This window comes from Vigna unguiculata, chromosome 7 (genome assembly GCF_004118075.2).
Source record: "Vigna unguiculata cultivar IT97K-499-35 chromosome 7, ASM411807v1, whole genome shotgun sequence".
NCBI classification, from domain to species: domain Eukaryota; kingdom Viridiplantae; phylum Streptophyta; class Magnoliopsida; order Fabales; family Fabaceae; genus Vigna; species Vigna unguiculata.
The window spans coordinates 32,629,888-32,641,414 of NC_040285.1; positions in this window are offsets into that span (position 1 = coordinate 32,629,888).

Sequence of the window (11,527 nt, forward strand, 5' to 3'; positions counted from 1 at the left end):
TGATTTAAACTTTTCGGCACTTTTTAAAATTGGAATGAATTTATACATTTTAAGTCCAAATTATTAAAATTTCACACTGACTAAATACGCTCAAATATCTTTAAAAACTTGAACTTCTGAAAAAACTACGTAATAAATTATCCAAAAAAAGGAAATGTAACAGGAATATAGTTAGTGGGTTCGATTTGTGTTATGAAAAGAAAAAAAAAGTAATAAGTTTTTACATTTATATATTGTTTCAGAAAAAAACTTGAGATAGAATTTCAGGTTGGAAATAATTTTAGTAGCCAAGTAATATTCTAATGTACATGTAAATAAAACAAAAAATATATAGAAAAAGAAAAAGGAAAATTTGTTAGAAAATATGTAGACTAAAAGTGATCATAATTTCATTTATTTATTTGATTTGGACCAATTTCTGGAATAAAGGGGAAGAAATTTTAAGTTTTCCATTTGACCATCTTCCTCTCACTGAGAAGCCATATAAATTCGATTTTGTGGATATTATTTGAACTCGTCTCCATTTTGATGATGAATTTTTGTATTGATTAAGCATAGATATGAAGATGAAGATGAAAATGAGGTGCGGATGTACCCCGTTCCTGTTTTCGTACTGTCCTATCTCGTCTATGTTTAAATTATTAAAATACTCATAGTATATTAAGTAATCTTATATATATACTGCACACTTTCTAATTTTATTTTTTTTAATTGTTTGACTTGTCATGGAATTCATTCGCATCTCCAATATATTTTTTGTCAATCTTATCATAACTTTTATGCAATTATATTCAGATAATGTATGTCAATTAAATATTTTTTATGTCTAACATTTGAATATTTTTACTACTTTTTATTATTTTTATTTAATGTATATTTTCTTTTCACATGGGAATGTTTAATATTCTCAATTTAACTATTCAATACCATAAACCTTTCATTTGCTAAGTTATATAAAAAATTACCGTTTTTTATTCTATGATTATTAATTTTTGTTTTATTTGAAAAAGTCTTTTGTTTTACTAAAATAATTGTTGTTATCTCTCAACCATCGATTATGTTGATATTTGAAAAGTTTGCTTAGAACTCTAAGATATTTTTCATCTTATCATACCTTTAATTATACATTTGTTTTCTTTTGTGAGATTTCATTCAATGGTCTCTCAAATTGTTTCTAAGATACATATTTGACCATTTTCTTAATATTTTATTTGTTGTTTATTTTTATCATGTACAATACTATTTTGATATTTTTTATAGAATTATTTTTATTTTAAAACTCAATATTATATGTGTGATTTTATCACTATAATTGTATAAATATATATTTTTTTGCTAAAATAGAATAATTTATGTAATTTCCATGAGTTTTTTTTATCACCATCTAACATATATTGAAGTTCAAAAAATGAAATATCTATTTTAAAATTATGTTATTATTAGTTTAATCTTTGTTTTTTTGTGTAATTTTGATTAAGTGATGTGTTATAACTTTTATTAGTGTATAAAATACGATATTTTATTAAAATTTAAAATATTAAAATAAACAGACATTTCAAATATTTTTTAATTTGAATTTGTTTTTTCTTTTAAATATTTAAAATTTTATCAAGTAGGTTTTATTATTGTTTTTAAATTTAATAAATATTTTTGTTCTCATGAAATTTTATTTGGTATTCTAATTTGAAATGTATACAATTGAAATTAAAATATATATAATTATAATTTCTTTTTAAATATTGGTATTGAAGAAGCAAACATATTTCAATATTGAATATGTGATAATATTATGTTTTCTTTACCATAATTTTGTATTATTTTACAAAATTTAATAATTAATATTGAAAGAGTAAGAAAACGGATAGAGATATAAGTATGAACTTGTTATCATGTAAGAATGGGATGAGACAAAAATTTGATAGAATTTGGATTTGAGTATAGGGATGATGATGAATTTTTTCTTTAAAATTAAATATAAGATAACGAAACTCGTCCCTGTCCCTTCCCATTGTCATCTCTTTGTCTTGTAAACAAAACTATAAAAGATGAAATAAACAAAAGAAATAAATCTTTCCCTTCTTTATTCTTTTTTCTAATTTTGTAAAGTTCTGATTGATATATATATATATATATATATATATATATATATATATATATATATATATATATATATATATATATATATATATAAATGACAAGCAACGTAATACTCAATATAGAATCTAATATTTGACCCCTTATTTCGAGTAACACAAATGGCCCGAAGAGAAAAACCACTATTCACGATAGGGAAAAAAAAAGTCAAAATAAAGCAAAAATTGAAATGAGCTTGGTAATTATATTTTATACAATGAATTTATTCGTAATATTTTTGAGCACAGCAATATTGGTCCAAACTTCTACTAGTGCTAGCTGCCTATTATTACTTTTATATATGAAAAAAAAAATTGATTACTCTTATTAGAGAGTGGCATGAGAAAAATACCTAACGCATAGGATGCCTATTTACCACGTAACATGTCTACAGTTACACATGCCACCACACAAGAGACATTAATATTCTTTAGCAACCACCACGCTTAACTACTACCCTACGTCCCAATGCAATCAAAATCACCTACCCCTATTTCCTTATATCTAAATATTATTATTATTATTATTATTATTATTATTACTAACAATAATAATAGACTACAAAAAAAGTAGGCCATTTATCACTCAATTTTTTGAGAATTGAACCTTAGCTCGTGGAAATAAAATGAAAAAAGAATTATTATATATTTTGCATTGAAAAGTTCAAACTAAAGATTGCGACCTCAGAAAAAAAGCAAATTATCCCTTTCTCTTGTTCCCACATTAATGTGTTACTTTTTTTCCCCGAGGTTGGAAAAATACATAGTTTGTAACATGGGTTTGTGGTGAGGTAGTTGGGATTAGTGGGTGTTTATCTTCTTCTTCCATTTTTTTTGTCTTTTAAGGTTTCATCATAAATCTTCCCATACTTTAAGGCTTTAATTTAGTCTATACTCAACGTAGTCACCACTCTTCACAGCCCTTCAACTGGGCCATTTGACCTTTTTTTTTTTTGTGTTCTTCATTTCTAGTTCATACACTTATTTGTTTACATGATGTGATGTGGATGTTTCATTTGATTCAGTGTTTACTTACGTAGTAACGGTCTTCAAAATGTGGTCGATTTGCCTTATAAAAACTGCTTCCTAGAATTAGAATGACTTGGTGCACAAAAATCCCAATGGCTGAAACTGTTGACATCGAATCCAACATGTTTTAATGCCAAATTAAGAAACCAGGTCCACTGATGTTGGAATGATTAGATTAATGTTGAAGAATGATGTTACTGCATGTGCCTGTTTCTTGTGTGATTATGAGAGTTTTGTGTATATTAATGTTGAAGGTGTTTGTTTGTTTTTTTGTTCTTGGTGGCATAGGGTCCCAAGTGAGTAACCATAGAAGAAGCAGGGCATTTTTTTAAGGATAAAAGAATGAACAAAATAAGAGGTCCTTCACATGTGGACCTTATAATAAAGTTCAAATTATTTGAAATCAAGAGGAATTGAAGATGAGATCAATTACCAATCTAACTAACTTCATTACTATATTCATTAATTATGGCTAATCAATTTCTAATTCTGGGACAACAAGCTGTCTCCTGTTACTCGGACACTGCTTAATTAAGTAGCTTCATAAAAAGATGAAATTAAAGAAAAAATAAAAGTGAAAGCTTTTTTAATGTTATAATTATTAATAAAACAAATTGTTTTGGTTGCATGAAAATAGAAGAGACACCAACATTATAAACAAGACGGGGAAGGGGGCATAAAGTCACCGACGCTGACTATTGTTACTAAGTGAATGTTTAAAAGGGTTATGGAAATATTGATAAAGAAAATGAAAATAAAAATAGTAATAATATTTAAAAAAAATTAAAAAAATAATATAATATTTTAAATTACTGGAAATATAAAATAAAATGCTTCCAGTACTCCTTATGTTGAGCCTTTATGACAATTATTAACAAAAACATATCGAGAAGTACTTCTATAATCACTTCTTGAAAAATAATAAATAAATAAATATATATATATATATTAAATTTTAAATAAAATACTTTAAAATATAAATTTAGATAAAAAGTTAATTTTGAAATACAATTCAAATTAAATTATTCACTAAAATATTAATATAAATAAATTTGGTCTTCTAAGATATTAATATAAATAAATTTGGTCTTCTAAGAAATTAATCTTTTAAAAATTAATTTTAATTTTATAAATCTAAATAAAAAATAAAAATATGTGAAGTTAACTTTTAAATAATTCTTCCATGATTAATATTTTTTTATTAATAATTTTATTTTAATTACTTAATTTTTTAAAAAAATAAATAAATTTATTGATAATTATTAAAAATAATATATATGAAATAGGTAATTAAATATATATATATATATATATATATATATATATATATATATATATATATATATCAATTATCCATTAAAATTATATATTTATTATATGTGCGGGGATTTTTTTTCCATCTCTAATAATACTATATTAGATGTCAATAGCATACTTTTGATATTTTATTATTAAAAGAAAAAAAAGGTGTATCTGAGACCAATTAAATAAATAAAGCCCATACTCTCTTATTTGAGCCCATGTGAGATTTTACTCAAATAAAAAATATATAAAAAAATTGAACTAAAGAGAGAGATACTTGTTATAATCTGCATTTTATTTTCAGTTAAAGTTACTTTAGTAAATTAATATTCACTTTTATTTTATTTTTTTTTAAAGAAAAGAAAGAAAGTTATAGAAGCTAGCTAGCACCTTTTACATTTTGGGATATTAGCACCTTTTACATTTTCGGGCAAGAAAATCTTTACAAAACAAAAAAGAAAATGACAACTTTAATTTCAATTAATTATAATAAAGTAAGAAAGTTTAACTTCATTCTTAATCATACTCATTAATTTTCAACAATAAATTATAAATTAACATATTTGATATGTAATTTTCTTAAAACTAAAAACACACACAAATAAAATAACATATAAAATCATAATAAACGAAACATGTAAATAATGTTTAAAAAAATATTATCTCTCATCTTTTGTCAAAATAGTAAGTTTTTTCTCCAAAAAATACTATAAAATATATTTTTTAATAATCAATAAATATAATAGAAGTTAGTCGTCCGTGATGTATTCAATTAGCTCCATACTATGATGTTTCAACACTTCAATTTATATATCGTATATTCGTGTCTACATATATTAGTATATGATACTTTATGATACTTTATTAATATTAATCAATGAAATATCTAATATGAAAACTAGTAATACTTTTATGATAATAATTTATAACTTTTTATGTTAAAAATGCTTAATATATTTGATTTTAATTTGGATTAACACAATAAAATATAAATATTTATCATGTTTTTAATGATTTTTATATATTTTTAATATGCATATATCACGTATTATGTATTATTGTTTTCAAAATAAATGTATCGATGTATCAAATACGTATCGTATCAGTATCATATTTATGCTTCATAGACTCCATCTTCTCATTCAATAAATAAATTTATTTATTATTTTGTATATTTTAGTGTACATGATTTTATAATTAAAATTTAATTGGATGAGAATGCATTCATTTAGAAGTAACTTTTTCTCTATTCAAAGAGTCTTCTTAAACTAATAATGAAATAAACTTAAGCTCAAGACTAATTTATTTGACAATTTAAAACTGTCATCTTCTTATGTAATAATGTTCTTAATGTCAAACAAACTTCATTATAAATAAGAATATTAAGTCAATTCAGTTCATAATTATTTTAAGCATTTTTTTTCTTCAAATTTTGGAAAATTCGCTCAATTACAACCGACATTCCATAAACTGAAACCGTAACTTCTGACCTATGGCAAAATGAGAAATTCAGAGCCCAAAAATCACCAATGTTCTCAAATTTACACTTCATTATGGCCAGTACTGTGTAAAAATATAACAGCTGTAGGATTTTATAGGTGGGAAAACCAATATTCTCAAACGAGTTATGATATGATAGGTTAACAAAATGTTTTTGACATTGACAAACTTTCTTATTCAGATAAAAAAGTATTATTTTATTATTTTATTTTAATTAAAAAATAAAAATTTAATCTACTTTAATTCTATTTTTAGAATCTTTATTAAGTTTGTCAAAATTTTGGTTGTCAAAAAGATAATTTTCCTCAAATTTATTAGGGCATGATAAATTTTGTCACTATTCAGAAAAAAACTCGATACAAATTAATTAGTCGGGCCACGTTAGAGAACTTGAGGCAACAACGTCAAAAACCGCATGCTATCTTCTACTTGAACACCTAAACATAGGATTAAGAAAATGGAAAACGAAACAGAAATATTCTAGAAGTGATTACTTTCGCTAAGAACAGTAAGATGAATAGATGAAAATCAAAGAACCTTAATCAGCATTTCAACATCATGTGTATCATGCATTGATGACTTGTGTAGCACTAAATAAGGTAGAGAAACCAACATTCCTCAATGTCAAGCTGGCCTTCATACAATTGAAAATATTGAAGCATAAGTTAAGATGAAACGCGTGATTAATTAGCAGGTGAAGACTTGTTCAGTGTTTTCCAACCATTGGTGGAACCGTAACTGAATTAGTCACCTTTAGAAGAAACAACGTTATCCCATAAGAAGAACCATGTTCCTTGGACTAAGATAACATAACATAACACAACACAACACAACACGCACCACTATAGCAGTATTGCAAGAAAACTGGATTCCAATATTTGTGGGTTTAGCATAAGAAAGGTCCACGCGTCGTTGCTTAGTTGGACTTATTTCTTGACTTCTTCACAATCACACACGCTTTCTGTCTTTATTTTTTACAGCTACTTTTACTTTTACTTATTCTTTCTTAGCTCTGTTTATAAATCTGAATGTGATCGAGGAATATATATATATAGTACAGAACCTTTAAGCAAGAAAAGCCAAAATTAAGTAGGAACAACAAATCAAAGATTTTCGAATTAAAGGATATGGTTGTAAAGCTTGGCGTAAAGTTGAATCAAATTAGTCCAGATACAGTGCCCGAATCAGAGGAAAAATCACTGATTGGAAACAGCTTTATATGCCATGAAAATAAACAATTAACTTGCTAAAAACACTGTGGAGTTTGTAGAGAACACCAACTTAATTTTATTGTAACTAATCATCAGATATGAGAAACAGAAAAGTTACACAAAAAAAATTCAGTGTGTAGCTGTAGGTTTCTGAAGCAAAGCAAAGCACACAAATTTCCACAAATAGAAGTGACATCTTTTCCATATCCTGCTCCCTCATGGTCATGGGATTCTCCTATAACGAATTATTTAATCTTTTCAGTTTCACATTTTTTGCTAGAAAAGTTACTATATAAACAAATTATGGTTGGATAGCACTTGTATGTATGCAGTGTCCTGCCCCCATTTCCCATGATGCCATTATCTCTATCTGGTTTCATACGAGAGGTTTGTGAGATTATGCGAAGGAAAAAATTGGATCTTTATCGTGTAGAAGTAAAAGGGTGTGAGCAGAATAAGATTGCAGGTTTGGATAAGAGTGATTGAGAATTGGGATGAATGATGGAAGGACTTTAATGCAGTAGTAGTACTGATAAAGATTGGGTTGGTTAAAGCAGAGGAATGATTGGGTTGTGATGCCTTGAGCACTAGGTCAAACAATAAGACAGTGTACCTTAAAATGGATATTAAAATTAAAAATGATGGTGAGAGAATATTAGTGCAGTTGGAAGCAAAGGAAGTAGGGCTTGATGTTAGGGCATATTGGAGACACTGATGCTCACTTTAAAATTATTTAGAAGCTTTCTGAGAAAGGGTTTTCCAAGTGGGAGAGTGTTGGTGTCCCCAGTTTGACAAACTCTAGATTCTCTTCTTTCTCATTCTGCATATTGTTCTCATTAACAATCTCTCCCTGTCCACATGAAATTAATTATAACATCTAAATATCTTTTTTGTGGGACACAAGGCAGAATCTAAAACATAATGTCATTCATTGTGTTGCTAATTAAACAATTCTAACATCTTAATCATTCATTTTACTGCATACTTACCTTCAAAAAACGTGCTGCAATGTTGGTGTTTGTGTTGTGGATATATGATATGTACGTAGAGATTGAGAAAGAAATAATGAAAGGGTTCATTCATCTGATGATAAACGGGAGAGAGAGAGAGAGAGAGAGAGAAATGAGTGATTCCAACCACAAGTTTATAAATGATTACCGACATTAAGTAGCTTTTTCCCTTTCTTACAAAGGAAGTGAACCTAAATCATTGAAGGTTATAAAAAGAGGTTAAAGTTTATAAATTTGCAAGCCAGAAAGCCCAATATTCTGGGTTTGTGATTGCTTGCAAATGCTAAATGATTCAAGATTTGTGTCTGATTACTGGGTCCAAAAATAATATTCCATCGGAATCTAATAACAGTGATTTGAGCCCCAAATAAAGCATCGTACATAAAATTTTGCCACTTTTTTCCTATTAAAGGTTGCCATACCTCATTAAAGGCCCAAACTAATCCAGCTTTTCTCTGTAATGAAAATCATTAACATAAACAATTAAATATGCAGAAGAAAGAGCAAAGTTTAGCTTTCGGATGGCAATGGACTATCATCAAAAGTATCTATCTCATGGATGATGATGGATGCTCTTATAACTAATTTTGTCACATCAAATCAAAACACTTGACTACTTAAAGGCCTAAAGGGAAAGCTAGGGAGTTAAGATTCCAAATGAAGTGTTCTTGGCATAAATGAGGGAAAACTTTATACATAAACAACAGAAAAAGAATAAAGATTCCTTTTTTCATCCATTCTTTCACCATCTGTTTTTTTTCTTTCCCTTGTTTATCATCATCCACTGTTCCATTATATCCTTCTCATTGATTTAATGTGTATTTTGGATATATCATATATCAGTTTTCAACTTGGTTTTCGCACATTTTTAATCAGAATTGATATGATCTCATGCTACACAGCCAGAAACAGATCATTGTGATTCTGTTTTAGAGAAGTAATAACTTTTGTGAGCTAGCTTCTAGAAAGGACTTAACAAAATTTTCAAAATTAATCCTAACCTAACGTGCTAGTTACCATTTTTACCTTCTGCAGTTGCATTTCACAATAACATGCAAGAAGAGAATAATGATTATCAATAATTAATCAACTTTTACCTCATCTCTTTGTACCTCAACAATTCCCAAGGAATCTAAATTTCTACCTGCCTCCCAAACGTTGTTTTAGGATGCAAACCCCACCAACAACTGAGTTCAACAGTTAAAAAGTAAAGTTGGATGAAAAATAATAACTTTATGTTCAATTTTAACCGAGTTTAAGATATTGGTTCGGTTAAATTTGTAACCTCTTCTCGGTTCTAGATATCCTAGTAAATTCACATTTTTGAGGTTTTACCAGTGAAATGATAATGTTTCTAAGGTAAGTTGGACCACCTTAATAAAGAGTGATTTCTAAAAGAGAACAATATATATAAAAACAATGAAGTTTACTATGTATTATGTGAGAGTTTATGCATATTATTAACTGATGTGTAGATTAATTTTAATTTATGAAAAAGTTTATTTAACTTTATTTTAGAAGTTCTCATGAAGAAAGTTGTCCAAATCTAATCTTAATATTTACCTGGCTGAAATTATTCAATTCGGACTAACCCAATTTCTTTATTAGTTTGGACTATACTCCATATGCACCGCGCCTACTATTAAGGAATTGAGACAAAAAATTAATTTTGAGAAAGTCACTTGCGTAGTTGCAAGACGGCCATTTCTCTCTACATTTCCATAATTTTATCCGGTGTTTCTATAATTTTTTTTATAATTTTTTTATAGGTTTAATTAGTAATTTAATTTTTATTTTTAAATCTTTGATTCATTATGGTTGCTATGTTTTTTTTTCTTAGTCAAATCTCTATTTTTTAAAAAAAAATACTTGATTGAATTTTTATTTTTGTAAAATAAACTTAATATAGTCTCTTAGATTAAATTGATATTAACGACATTTTAAAATGTCGTAGATCACATGTCAAAATCAGAATTTCAAAGCATAAAGTAATCCAGATATTTTTAAACAGAGCAGACAAAGATTTTGTATATGAACGTTAATTTTACATAAGAGATCACATTAAAATTCTTACTCAATTAAATAATATATATAAAACATGTTTTGTAGTAACCAAAACTGTTGCAATAATGGTATAATTACACTAATTCAGGGTCCCCCTTTCTAGCATACACTTATTATCCTGGTCATAGTAATATCTGATGCCTTGTAGTAACTTCTAACATCATCATCATCCCCTAGATTATTAAGATCATGCAAAACGTAGTCTTCAAGTGATTGGTTTGTTATGGGAATAAGGATATTACCCAAGCAAACTCAGTTAAGCCTCTTTTACTACATTTTGCAGGAAAAACTTGTGAAACCATGATATCAAAATGAGCATGCTAACTTGTATACATGATATATTTGAACATAAAAACATGTTTAAGCAAAATGTTCAAAACATCAACGACAGAATTTAAAATAAAGAATCCTCCAAGCCTTGTCTACAGTTGCTGAAAATATTTACCAACCACGTTTATAAATTTATTTAGACAGTTAGTGATTAACATAGCAATCAGGGTGAGAAATATAAAACGAAGCATCATATTAGTTAATCATAAGAATAAAACAGTCATCATTTAGTATGCATAATAAAATGCTTGAGCAGTGAATATCATAAGTACATAACGATGTGTACTTTCATAGCTAAACGACCACCAAAATGGTCGTTTACAATTATATTTTTACATCAGTAATATTGTGAAAAAGACATCAACAAGGCAGGCAAAACCATATATAGTTAAACAATAAAAAAAAAGCTTAAAATTTCTCTTAAATATTTCTTCCAAAACCCCATGTTAAATTCCTTTCCATTTAGGTATATGGGAATAGATGAAGACCCTGGTATAAGTTAACAATTCAACTAAACGCAAGGCTCAAAATACTGTAAAGCGAAAGAACAAATTGAGATAGACAGGCATGAAGTGAAGATAAAAATAAGATTCTGTACAAATTTAGAAAACCATAAATAATTATTTCAATTAAGTAAACAAAACAAATAATGATTAAACACTAATTTTTAACCTAATGACAGTAAGAGGTGGTGTTATAATTAAAGAGTGCATATATCAGTTCTTGTTTCAAAGAAACAAGTTTAGGCTACAAAAGAGTAAGCCGAAAGACAAGCCCAATATAGTCAAAGAGGAAATCAAATTTAGAAATATTGGTCCAACATGATCCAGCAGAGTGACATAAATCAGCAAGAAGACACGAGCAAGTGAATTTAATATGGTAAAATAATTGGCAATATACATTGATAAAAGTTATAACTTATAGGCCAACAAAATTGTCACTGATCAAA